Source organism: Halictus rubicundus, unplaced genomic scaffold, assembly GCF_050948215.1.
Source record: "Halictus rubicundus isolate RS-2024b unplaced genomic scaffold, iyHalRubi1_principal scaffold0060, whole genome shotgun sequence".
In the NCBI taxonomy this organism is placed as follows: domain Eukaryota; kingdom Metazoa; phylum Arthropoda; class Insecta; order Hymenoptera; family Halictidae; genus Halictus; species Halictus rubicundus.
The window spans coordinates 1,034,181-1,048,975 of NW_027488601.1; positions in this window are offsets into that span (position 1 = coordinate 1,034,181).

Sequence of the window (14,795 nt, forward strand, 5' to 3'; positions counted from 1 at the left end):
ATAGGATAGAGGATAGGATAGGACAGAGGACAGGATAGGATAGAGGATAGGATAGGATAGAGGATTGGATAGGATACAGGAAAGGATAGGATTGAGGATAGATGATAGGATATGATAGAGGATAGGATAGGATAGACGATAGGATAGGATAGAGGATTGGATAGGATAGAGGATAGAATAGGATAGAGGATAGGATAGGATAGAGGATAGGATAGGATAGAGGATAGGATAGAGGATAGGATAGAGGATAGGATAGAGGATAGGATAGAGGATAGGATAGGACAGAGCATAGCATAGGATAGAGGATAGGATAGGATAGAGGATAGGATAGGATAGAGGATAGGATAGGATAGAGGATAGGATAGGATAGAGGATAGGATAGGGGATATGATAGGATAGAGGATAGGATAGGATAGAGGATAGGATAGGATAGGATAGCGGATATGATAGGATAGAAGATTGGATAGGATACAGGAAAGGATAGGATTGAGTATAGATGATAGGATAGGATAGAGGATTGAATTGGATACAGGATAGGATAGGATAGAGAATAGGATATGGGATTTGATAGGATAGAGGATAGGATAGGATAGAAGATAGGATAGGATAGAGGATACGATAGGATAGATAATAGGATACGATAGAGGATAAGATAGGATAGAGGATTAGATAGGACAGAGGATAGGATAGGATAGAGGATATGATAGGGGATTTGATAGGATAGAGGATAGGATAGGATAGAAGATAGGATAGGATAGAGGATAGAATAGGATAGAGGATAGGATAGGATAGAGGATAGGTTAGGATAGAGGATAGGATAGGATAGAGGATAGGATAGGATAGATGATAGGATAGGATAGAGGATTGGATAGGATACAGGATAGGATAGGATAGGGGAATTGATAGGAAAGAGGATAGGATAGGATAGAAGATAGGATAGGATAGAGGATAGGATAGGATAGAGGATAGGATAGGAAAGATGATAGCGTAGGATAGAGGATAGGATAGGATAGAGGATACGATAGGATAGAGGATAGAATAGGATAGAGGATAGGATAGGATAGAGGATAGGATAGGATAGCGGATAGGATAGGATAGACGATAGGATAGGATAGAGGATAGGATAGGGGATTTGATAGGATAGAGGATAGGATAGGATAGAAGATGGGATAGGATAGAGGATAGGATAGGATAGAGGATAGGATAGGATAGAGGATAGGATAGGATAGAGGATAGGATAGACGATAGGATAGGATAGAGGATAGGATAGGATAGAGGATAGGATAGAGGATAGATGATAGGATAGGATAGAGGATAGGATAGGGGATTTGATAGGATAGAGGATAGGATAGGAAAGAGGATAGGATAGACGATAGGATAGGATAGAGGATAGGATAGGATAGAGGATAGGATAGGATAGAGGATAGGATAGGATAGAGGATAGGATAGGATAGAGGATAGGATAGGATAGAGGATAGGATAGGATAGGATAGAGGATAGGATACTATAGAGGATAGGATAGGATAGAGGCTAGGATAGGATAGAGGATAGGAAGGGAAAGAGGGTAGAGGATAGGATAGGATAGAGGATAGGATAGGATAGAGGATAGGATAGGATAGAGGATAGGATAGGATAGAGGATAGGATAGGATAGAGGATAGGATAGGATAGAGGATAGGATAGGATAGAGGATAGGATAGGATAGAGGATAGGATAGGATAGAGGATAGGATAGGATAGAGGATAGGATAGGATAGAGGATAGGATAGGATAGAGGATAGGATAGGATAGAGGATACGATAGGATAGAGGATAGGATAGAGGATAGAATAGGATAGAGGATAGGATAGGATAGAGGATAGGATAGGATAGCGGATAGGAAAGGATAGAGGATAGGATAGGCAGAGGATAGGATAGGGGATTTGTTAGGATAGAGGATAGGATAGGATAGACGATAGGATAGGATAGAGGATAGGATAGGATAGAGGATAGGATACGATAGAGGATAGGACAGGATAGAGGATTGGATAGAGGATAGGACAGAGGACAGGATAGGATAGAAGATAGGATAGGATAGAGGATAGGATAGGATAGAGGATAGGATAGGATAGAGGATAGGATAGGATAGAGGATAGGATAGAGGATAGGATAGGACAGAGGACAGGATAGGATAGAGGATAGGATAGGATAGAGGATTGGATAGGATACAGGAAAGGATAGGATTGAGGATAGATGATAGGATATGATAGAGGATAGGATAGGATAGAGGATAGGATAGGATAGAGGATTGGATAGGATAGAGGATAGAATAGGATAGAGGATAGGATAGGATAGAGGATAGGATAGGATAGAGGATAGGATAGGATAGAGGATAGGATAGAGGATAGGATAGAGGATAGGATAGAGGATAGGATAGAGGATAGGATAGAGGATAGGATAGGACAGAGGATAGCATAGGATAGAGGATAGGATAGGATAGAGGATAGGATAGGATAGAGGATAGGATAGGATAGAGGATAGGATAGGATAGAGGATAGGATAGGGGATATGATAGGATAGAGGATAGGATAGGGGATTTGATAGGATAGAAGATAGGATAGGATAGAGGATAGGATAGGATAGAGGATAGGATAGAAGATAGGATAGGATAGAGGATAGGATAGGATAGAGGATAGGATAGGATAGACGATAGGATAGGATAGAGGATAGGATAGGGGATTTGATAGGATAGAGGACAGGATAGGATAGAAGATGGGATAGGATAGAGGATAGGATAGGATAGAGGATAGGATAGGATAGAGGATAGGATAGGATAGAGGATAGGATAGACGATAGGATAGGATAGAGGATAGGATAGGATAGAGGATAGGATAGAGGATAGAGGATAGGATAGGATAGAGGATAGGATAGACGATAGGATAGACGATAGGATAGGATAGAGGATAGGATAGGATAGAGGATAGGATAGACGATAGGATAGGATAGAGGATAGGATAGGATAGAGGATAGGATAGAGGATAGATGATAGGATAGGATAGAGGATAGGATAGGGGATTTGATAGGATAGAGGATAGGATAGGGGATTTGATAGGATAGAGGATAGGATAGGATAGAGGATAGGATAGGATAGGATAGAGGATAGGATACTATAGAGGATAGGATAGGATAGAGGCTAGGATAGGATAGAGGATAGGAAGGGAAAGAGGATAGAGGATAGGATAGGATAGAGGATAGGATAGGATAGAGGATAGGATAGGATAGAGGATAGGATAGGATAGAGGATAGGATAGGATAGAGGATAGGATAGGATAGGATAGAGGATAGGATAGGATAGAGGATAGGATAGGATAGAGGATAGGATAGGATAGAGGATATTATAGGATAGAGGATAGGATAGAGGATAGGATAGGACAGAGGACAGGATAGGATAGAGGATAGGATAGGATAGAGGATTGGATAGGATACAGGAAAGGATAGGATTGAGGATAGATGATAGGATATGATAGAGGATAGGATAGGATAGAGGATAGGATAGGATAGAGGATTGGATAGGATAGAGGATAGAATAGGATAGAGGATAGGATAGGATAGAGGATAGGATAAGATAGAGGATAGGATAGAGGATAGGATAGAGGATAGGATAGAGGATAGGATAGAGGATAGGATAGGACAGAGCATAGCATAGGATAGAGGATAGGATAGGATAGAGGATAGGATAGGATAGAGGATAGGATAGGATAGAGGATAGGATAGGATAGAGGATAGGATAGGGGATATGATAGGATAGAGGATAGGATAGGATAGAAGATAGGACAGGATAGAGGATAGGATAGGATAGAGGATAGGATAGGATAGGATAGCGGATATGATAGGATAGAAGATTGGATAGGATACAGGAAAGGATAGGATTGAGTATAGATGATAGGATAGGATAGAGGATTGAATTGGATACAGGATAGGATAGGATAGAGAATAGGATATGGGATTTGATAGGATAGAGGATAGGATAGGATAGAAGATAGGATAGGATAGAGGATACGATAGGATAGATAATAGGATACGATAGAGGATAAGATAGGATAGAGGATTAGATAGGACAGAGGATAGGATAGGATAGAGGATATGATAGGGGATTTGATAGGATAGAGGATAGGATAGGATAGAAGATAGGATAGGATAGAGGATAGAATAGGATAGAGGATAGGATAGGATAGAGGATAGGTTAGGATAGAGGATAGGATAGGATAGAGGATAGGATAGGATAGATGATAGGATAGGATAGAGGATTGGATAGGATACAGGATAGGATAGGATAGGGGAATTGATAGGATAGAGGATAGGATAGGATAGAAGATAGGATAGGATAGAGGATAGGATAGGATAGAGGATAGGATAGGAAAGATGATAGCGTAGGATAGAGGATAGGATAGGATAGAGGATACGATAGGATAGAGGATAGAATAGGATAGAGGATAGGATAGGATAGAGGATAGGATAGGATAGCGGATAGGATAGGATAGACGATAGGATAGGATAGAGGATAGGATAGGGGATTTGATAGGATAGAGGATAGGATAGGATAGAAGATGGGATAGGATAGAGGATAGGATAGGATAGAGGATAGGATAGGATAGAGGATAGGATAGGATAGAGGATAGGATAGACGATAGGATAGGATAGAGGATAGGATAGGATAGAGGATAGGATAGAGGATAGATGATAGGATAGGATAGAGGATAGGATAGGGGATTTGATAGGATAGAGGATAGGATAGGAAAGAGGATAGGATAGACGATAGGATAGGATAGAGGATAGGATAGGATAGAGGATAGGATAGGATAGAGGATAGGATAGGATAGAGGATAGGATAGGATAGGATAGAGGATAGGATACTATAGAGGATAGGATAGGATAGAGGCTAGGATAGGATAGAGGATAGGAAGGGAAAGAGGGTAGAGGATAGGATAGGATAGAGGATAGGATAGGATAGAGGATAGGATAGGATAGAGGATAGGATAGGATAGAGGATAGGATAGGATAGAGGATAGGATAGGATAGAGGATAGGATAGGATAGAGGATAGGATAGGATAGAGGATAGGATAGGATAGAGGATAGGATAGGATAGAGGATAGGATAGGATAGAGGATAGGATAGGATAGAGGATATTATAGGATAGAGGATAGGATAGAGGATAGGATAGGACAGAGGACAGGATAGGATAGAGGATAGGATAGGATAGAGGATTGGATAGGATACAGGAAAGGATAGGATTGAGGATAGATGATAGGATATGATAGAGGATAGGATAGGATAGAGGATAGGATAGGATAGAGGATTGGATAGGATAGAGGATAGAATAGGATAGAGGATAGGATAGGATAGAGGATAGGATAGGATAGAGGATAGGATAGAGGATAGGATAGAGGATAGGATAGAGGATAGGATAGAGGATAGGATAGAGGATAGGATAGAGGATAGGATAGGACAGAGGATAGCATAGGATAGAGGATAGGATAGGATAGAGGATAGGATAGGATAGAGGATAGGATAGGATAGAGGATAGGATAGGATAGAGGATAGGATAGGGGATATGATAGGATAGAGGATAGGATAGAATAGAAGATAGGACAGGATAGAGGATAGGATAGGATAGCGGATAGGATAGGATAGAGGATAGGATAGGGCAGAGGATAGGGTAGGGGATTTGATAGGATAGAGGATAGGATAGGATAGAGGATTGGATAGGATAGAGGATAGGATAGGATAGAGGATAGGATAGGATAGATTATACGAGAGGATTGAGGATAGGATAGAGGATAGAATAGGATAGAGGATAGGATAGAATAGAGTATAGGATAGGATAGAGGATAGGATGGGATAGAGGATTGAAGAGGATAGAGGATAGGATAGGATAGAGGATAGGATAGGATAGAGGATAGGATAGAGGATAGGATAGAGGATAGGATAGGATAGAAGATAGGATAGGATAGAGGATAGGATAGGATAGAGGATACGAGAGGATTGAGGATAGGATAGAGGATAGAATAGGATAGAGGATAGGATAGAATAGAGTATAGGATAGGATAGAGGATAGGATGGGATAGAGGATTGAAGAGTATAGAGGATAGGATAGGATAGAGGATAGGATAGGATAGAGGATAGGATAGAGGATAGGATAGAGGATAGGATAGAGGATAGGATAGGACAGAGGATAGCATAGGATAGAGGATAGGATAGGATAGAGGATAGGATAAAATAGAGGATAGGATAGACGATAGGATAGGATAGAGGATAGGATAGGACAGAGGATAGGTTAGGATAGAGGATAGGATAGGGGATTTGATAGGAAAGGATAGACGATAGGATAGGATACAGGATAGGATAGGACAGAGGATAGGATAGGATAGAGGATAGGATAGAATAGAGGATAGGATAGAGGATAGGATAGGACAGAGGATAGCATAGGATAGAGGATAGGATAGGATAGAGGATAGGATAAAATAGAGGATAGGATAGACGATAGGATAGGATAGAGGATAGGATAGGACAGAGGATAGGTTAGGATAGAGGATAGGATAGGGGATTTGATAGGAAAGGATAGACGATAGGATAGGATAGAGGATAGGATAGGACAGAGGATAGGATAGGATAGAGGATAGGATAGGGGATTTGATAGGAAAGGATAGAGGATAGGATAGGATAGAGGATAGGATAGGAGAAAGGATAGGATGGGATAGAGGACAGAATAGGATAGAGGATAGGATAGGACAGAGGATAGGATAGGACAGAGGATAGGATAGGACAGAGGATAGGATAGGGGATTTGATAGGATAGAGAATAGGATAGGATAGAGGATAGGATACGATAGAGGATAGAATAGGGTAGAGGATTAGATAGGACAGAGGATAGGATAGGATAGAGGATAGGATAGGGGATTTGATAGGATAGGATAGATGATAGAATCCTAACAGGGGGGGAAGGCGCCACGTCGTCCGTTGCGTGGTGCCTTCGGATAGAGTAGGTACGGGAGGGGGCCGCGTCCCCCCCCTGGGTGGTATGCTAAGGCGGGGGCACACCGGATTGACATGCGCGCGCAGAGCACGGGTGCCCCCAGGAGTCTAGGGACGGACGGGGAGGAGTTAGTGGGTATACTCGGCGTTGCACCAACCAGCCGAGGAGTCCCACATAACCCGGACCACCCCCCCCCCCGGGGCGGTTCGGGTATTCGTAACGAGATTACCTCCTCGAAAAAAAAAAAAAAAAAAAAAAATAGGATAGATGATAGGATAGGATAGAGGATTGGATAGGATACAGGATAGGATAGGATAGGGGAATTGATAGGATAGAGGATAGGATAGGATAGAAGATAGGATAGGATAGAGGATAGGATTTGATAGAGGATAGGATAGGATAGAGGATAGCGTAGGATAGAGGATAGGATAGGATAGAGGATACGATAGGATAGAGGATAGGATAGAGGATAGAATAGGATAGAGGATAGGATAGGATAGAGGATAGGATAGGATAGCGGATAGGAAAGGATAGAGGATAGGATAGGCAGAGGATAGGATAGGGGATTTGATAGGATAGAGGATAGGATAGGATAGACGATAGGATAGGATAGAGGATAGGATAGGATAGAGGATAGGATACGATAGAGGATAGGACAGGATAGAGGATTGGATAGAGGATAGGACAGAGGACAGGATAGGATAGAAGATAGGATAGGATAGAGGATAGGATAGGATAGAGGATAGGATAGGATAGAGGATAGGATAGGATAGAGGATAGGATAGGGGATATTATAGGATAGAGGATAGGATAGGATAGAAGATAGGATAGGATAGAGGATAGGATAGGATAGAGGATAGGATAGGATAGAAGATAGGATAGGATAGAGGATAGGATAGGGGATTTGATAGGATAGAGGATAGTGTAGGGAGTATCGTTGACTCCCTAGTGCATCCGCTAGGCGACGCAGCGGGCGCCAATAAATAGGAGCACGACTCTATGTATCTAGGGATTTTCCCCGAGACACGCTCGGCGTCCTCCCTAGGCACCAGTCGCACTGAGTCTGCCGCCACGTGCAGATACAAATAAAGTTCCTCTTGCCAACATACACGTGCCTAGTTCTTTTACCTGGATGGTAGGCCCCATACCTACAATAGGATAGGATAGAAGATAGGATAGGATAGAGGATAGGATAGGATAGAGGATAGGATAGACCATAGGATAGGATAGAGGATAGGATAGGACAGAGGATAGGATAGGATAGAGGATAGGATAGGGGATTTGATAGGAAAGGATAGAGGATAGGATAGGATAGAGGATAGGATAGAATAGAGGATAGGATAGGATAGAGGATAGGATAGGATAGAGGATAGGATAGGATAGAGGATAGGATAGGATACGGGATAGGATAGGATAGAGGATAGGATAGGATAGAGGATTGGATAGAGGATAGGATAGAGGATAGGAGAGGATAGAGGATAGGATAGGATAGAGGATAGGATAGGATAGAAGATAGGATAGGATAGAGGATAGGATAGAGGATATGATAGAGGATAGGATAGAGGATAGGATGGGATAGAGGATAGGATAGGATAGAGGATAGGATAGGATAGAGGATAGGATGGGATAGAGGATTGAATAGGATACAGGATAGGGTAGGATAGAGGATAGGATAGGGGATTTGATAGGATAGAGGATAGGATAGGATACAAGATAGGATAGGATAGAGGATAGGATAGGATAGAGAATAGGATACGATAGAGGATATGATAGGATAGAGGATAGGATAGGACAGAGGATAGGATAGGGGATTTGATAGGACAGAGGATAGGATAGGATAGAGAATGGGATAGGGGATTTGATAGGATAGAGGATAGGATAGGGGATATGATAGGATAGAAGATAGGATAGGATAGAGGATAGGATAGGATAGATGATAGGATAGGATAGAGGATAGGATAGGACAGAGGATAGGATAGGGGATTTGATAGGATAGAAGATAGGATAGGATAGAGGATAGGATAGGATAGAGGATAGGATACGATAGAGGATAGAATAGGATAGAGGATTAGATAGGACAGAGGATAGGATAGGATAGAGGATAGGATAGGGGATTTGATAGGATAGAGGATAGGAAAGGATAGAGGATAGGATAGGGTAGAGGATAGGATAGGATAGAGGATAGGATAGGATAGAGGATAGGATAGGATACAGGATAGGATAGGATAGAGGATAGGATAGGATAGAGGATAGGATGGGATAGAGGATAGAATAGGATAGAGGATAGGATAGGATAGAAGATAGGATAGGATAGAGGATAGGATAGGATAGAGGATAGCGTAGGATAGAGGATAGGATAGGATAGAGGATAGGATAGGATAGAGGATATTATAGGATAGAGGATAGGATAGGATAGAGGATAGGATAGGACAGAGGATAGCATAGGATAGAGGATAGGATAGGATAGAGGATAGGATAGGATAGAGGATAGGATAGGACAGAGGATAGGATAGGGGATTTGATAGGATAGAGGATAGGATAGGATAGAAGATAGGATAGGATAGAGGGTAGGATAGGATAGAGGAGAGGATAGGATAGAGGATAGGATAGGATAGAGGATTGGATAGAGGATAGAATAGAGGATAGTATAGGATAGAAGATAGGATAGGATAGAGGATTGGATAGGATAGAGGATAGGATAGGATAGAAGATAGGATAGGATAGAGGATAGGATAGAGGATAGGATAGAGGATAGGATAGGATAGAGGATAGGATACGATAGAGGATAGGATAGGATAGAGGATTAGATAGGACAGAGGATAGGATAGGATAGAGGATAGGATAGGGGATTTGATAGGATAGAGGATAGGATAGGGGATATGATAGGATAGAAGATAGGATAGGATAGAGGATAGGATAGGATAGATGATAGGATAGGATAGAGGATAGGATAGGACAGAGGATAGGATAGGGGATTTGATAGGATAGAAGATAGGATAGGATAGAGGATAGGATAGGATAGAGGATAGGATACGATAGAGGATAGAATAGGATAGAGGATTAGATAGGACAGAGGATAGGATAGGATAGAGGATAGGATAGGGGATTTGATAGGATAGAGGATAGGAAAGGATAGAGGATAGGATAGGATAGAGGATAGGATAGGATAGAGGATAGGATTTGATAGAGGATAGGATAGGATAGAAGATAGGATAGGATAGAGGATAGGATAGGATAGAGGATAGGATACGATAGAGGATAGGATAGGATAGAGGATTATATAGGACAGAGGATAGGATAGGATAGAGGATAGGATAGGGGATATGATAGGATAGAAGATAGGATAGGATAGAGGATAGGATAGGACAGAGGATAGGATAGGGGATTTGATAGGATAGAGGATAGGATAGGATAGAAGATAGGATAGGATAGAGGGCAGGATAGGATAGAGGATAGGATAGGATAGAGGATAGGATAGGATAGAGGATTGGATAGAGGATAGAATAGAGGATAGTATAGGATAGAAGATAGGATAGGATAGAGGATTGGATAGGATAGAGGATAGGATAGGATAGAAGATAGGATAGGATAGAGGATAGGATAGAGGATAGGATAGAGGATAGGATAGAGGATAGGATAGGATAGAAGATAGGATAGGATAGAGGATAGGATAGGATAGAGGATAGGATAGGATACAGGATAGGATAGGATAGAAGATAGGATAGGATAGAGGATAGGATGGGATAGAGGATAGAATAGGATAGAGGATAGGATAGGATAGAGGATAGGATACGATAGAGGATAGAATAGGATAGAGGATTAGATAGGACAGAGGATAGGATAGGATAGAGGATAGGATAGGGGATTTGATAGGATAGAGGATAGGAAAGGATAGAGGATAGGATAGGATAGAGGATAGGATAGGATAGAGGATAGGATAGGATAGAGGATAGGATAGGATACAGGATAGGATAGGATAGAGGATAGGATAGGGGATTCGATAGGATAGAGGACAGGAAAGGATAGAGGATAGGATAGGATAGAGGATAGGATAGGATAGAGGATAGGATAGGATAGAGGATAGGATAGGATAGAGGATAGGATAGGATAGAGGATAGGATAGGATAGAGGATAGGATAGGATAGAGGATAGGATAGGATAGAGGATAGGATAGGATAGAGGATAGGATAGGATAGAGGATAGGATAGGATAGAGGATAGGATAGGATAGAGGATAGGATAGGATAGAGGATAGGATAGGATAGAGGATAGGATAGGATAGAGGATAGGATAGGATAGAGGATAGGATAGGATAGAGGATAGGATAGGATAGAGGATAGGATAGGATACAGGATAGGATAGGATAGAAGATAGGATAGGATAGAGGATAGGATGGGATAGAGGATAGAATAGGATAGAGGATAGGATGGGATAGAGGATAGAATAGGATAGAGGATAGGATAGGATAGAAGATAGGATAGGATAGAGGATAGGATAGGATAGAGGATAGGATAGGTTACAGGATAGGATAGGATAGAGGATAGGATAGGATAGAGGATTGGATAGAGGATAGGATAGAGGATAGGAGAGGATAGAGGATAGGATAGGATAGAGGATAGGATAGGATAGAAGATAGGATAGGATAGAGGATAGGATAGAGGATATGATAGAGGATAGGATAGAGGATAGGATGGGATAGAGGATAGGATAGGATAGAGGATAGGATAGGATAGAGGATAGGATAGGATAGAGGATTGAATGGGATACAGGATAGGGTAGGATAGAGGATAGGATAGGGGATTTGATAGGATAGAGGATAGGATAGGATACAAGATAGGATAGGATAGAGGATAGGATAGGATAGATAATAGGATACGATAGAGGATATGATAGGATAGAGGATAGGATAGGACAGAGGATAGGATAGGGGATTTGATAGGACAGAGGATAGGATAGGATAGAGGATAGGATAGGGGATTTGATAGGATAGAGGATAGGATAGGGGATATGATAGGATAGAGGATAGGATAGGATAGAGGATAGGATAGGACAGAGGATAGGATAGGGGATTTGATAGGATAGAGGATAGGATAGGATAGAAGATAGGATAGGATAGAGGATAGGATAGGATAGAGGATAGGATACGATAGAGGATAGAATAGGATAGAGGATTAGATAGGACAGAGGATAGGATAGGATAGAGGATAGGATAGGGGATTTGATAGGATAGAGGATAGGAAAGGATAGAGGATAGGATAGGATAGAGGATAGGATAGGATAGAGGATAGGATAGGATAGAGGATAGGATAGGATACAGGATAGGATAGGATAGAGGATAGGATAGGATAGAGGATAGGATGGGATAGAGGATAGAATAGGATAGAGGATAGGATAGGATAGAAGATAGGATAGGATAGAGGATAGGATAGGATAGAGGATAGCGTAGGATAGAGGATAGGATAGGATAGAGGATAGGATAGGAAAGAGCATATTATAGGATAGAGGATAGGATAGGATAGAGGATAGGATAGGACAGAGGATAGCATAGGATAGAGGGTAGGATAGGATAGAGGATAGGATAGGATAGAGGATAGGATAGGACAGAGGATAGGATAGGGGATTTGATAGGATAGAGGATAGGATAGGGTAGAAGATAGGATAGGATAGAGGGCAGGATAGGATAGAGGATAGGATAGGATAGAGGATAGGATAGGATAGAGGATTGGATAGAGGATAGAATAGAGGATAGTATAGGATAGAAGATAGGATAGGATAGGGGATTTGATAGGATAGAGGATAGGAAAGGATAGAGGATAGGATAGGATAGGGGATAGGATAGGATAGAGGATTGGATAGAGGATAGAATAGAGGATAGTATAGGATAGAAGATAGGATAGGATAGAGGATTGGATAGGATAGAGGATAGGATAGGATAGAAGATAGGATAGGATAGAGGATAGGATAGAGGATAGGATAGAGGATAGCATAGAGGATAGGATAGGATAGAAGATAGGATAGGATAGAGGATAGGATAGGATAGAGGATAGGATACGATAGAGGATAGGATAGGATAGAGGATTAGATAGGACAGAGGATAGGATAGGATAGAGGATACGATAGGGGATATGATAGGATAGAAGATAGGATAGGATAGAGGATAGGATAGGATAGATGATAGGATAGGATAGAGGATAGGATAGGACAGAGGATAGGATAGGGGATTTGATAGGATAGAAGATAGGATAGGATAGAGGATAGGATAGGATAGAGGATAGGATACGATAGAGGATAGAATAGGATAGAGGATTAGATAGGACAGAGGATAGGATAGGATAGAGGATAGGATAGGGGATTTGATAGGATAGAGGATAGGAAAGGATAGAGGATAGGATAGGATAGAGGATAGGATAGGATAGAGGATAGGATAGGATAGAGGATAGGATAGGATACAGGATAGGATAGGATAGAGGATAGGATAGGATAGAGGATAGGGTGGGATAGAGGATAGAATAGGATAGAGGATAGGATAGGATAGAAGATAGGATAGGATAGAGGATAGGATAGGATAGAGGATAGCGTAGGATAGAGGATAGGATAGGATAGAGGATAGGATAGGATAGAGCATATTATAGGATAGAGGATAGGATAGGATAGAGGATAGGATAGCACAGAGGATAGCATAGGATAGAGGGTAGGATAGGATAGAGGATAGGATAGGATAGAGGATAGGATAGGACAGAGGATAGGATAGGGGATTTGATAGGATAGAGGATAGGATAGGATAGAAGATAGGATAGGATAGAGGGCAGGATAGGATAGAGGATAGGATAGGATAGAGGATAGGATAGGATAGAGGATTGGATAGAGGATAGAATAGAGGATAGTATAGGATAGAGGATAGGATAGGATAGAGGATAGGATACGATAGAGGATAGGATAGGATAGAGGATTAGATAGGACAGAGGATAGGATAGGATAGAGGATAGGATAGGGGATATGATAGGATAGAAGATAGGATAGGATAGAGGATAGGATAGGATAGATGATAGGATAGGATAGAGGATAGGATAGGACAGAGGATAGGATAGGGGATTTAATAGGATAGAAGATAGGATGGGATAGAGGATAGGATAGGATAGAGGATAGGATACGATAGAGGATAGAATAGGATAGAGGATTAGATAGGACAGAGGATAGGATAGGATAGAGGATAGGATAGGGGATTCGATAGGATAGAGGACAGGAAAGGATAGAGGATAGGATAGGATAGATGATAGGATAGGATAGAGGATAGGATAGGATAGAGGATAGGATAGGATACAGGATTGGATAGGATAGAAGATAGGATAGGATAGAGGATAGGATGGGATAGAGGATAGAATAGGATAGAGGATAGGATAGGATAGAGGATAGGATACGATAGAGGATAGGATAGGATAGAGGATAGGATGGGATAGAGGATAGAATAGGATAGAGGAAAGGATAGAGGAAAGGATAGGATAGAAGATAGGATAGGATAGAGGATAGGATAGGATAGAGGATAGGATGGGATAGAGGATAGAATAGGATAGAGGATAGGATAGGATAGAAGATAGGATAGGATAGAGGATAGGATAGGATAGAGGATAGGATAGGATACAGGATAGGATAGGATAGAGGATAGGATAGGATAGAGGATTGGATAGAGGATAGGATAGAGGATAGGAGAGGATAGAGGATAGGATAGGATAGAGGATAGGATAGGATAGAAGATAGGATAGGATAGAGGATAGGATAGAGGATATGAT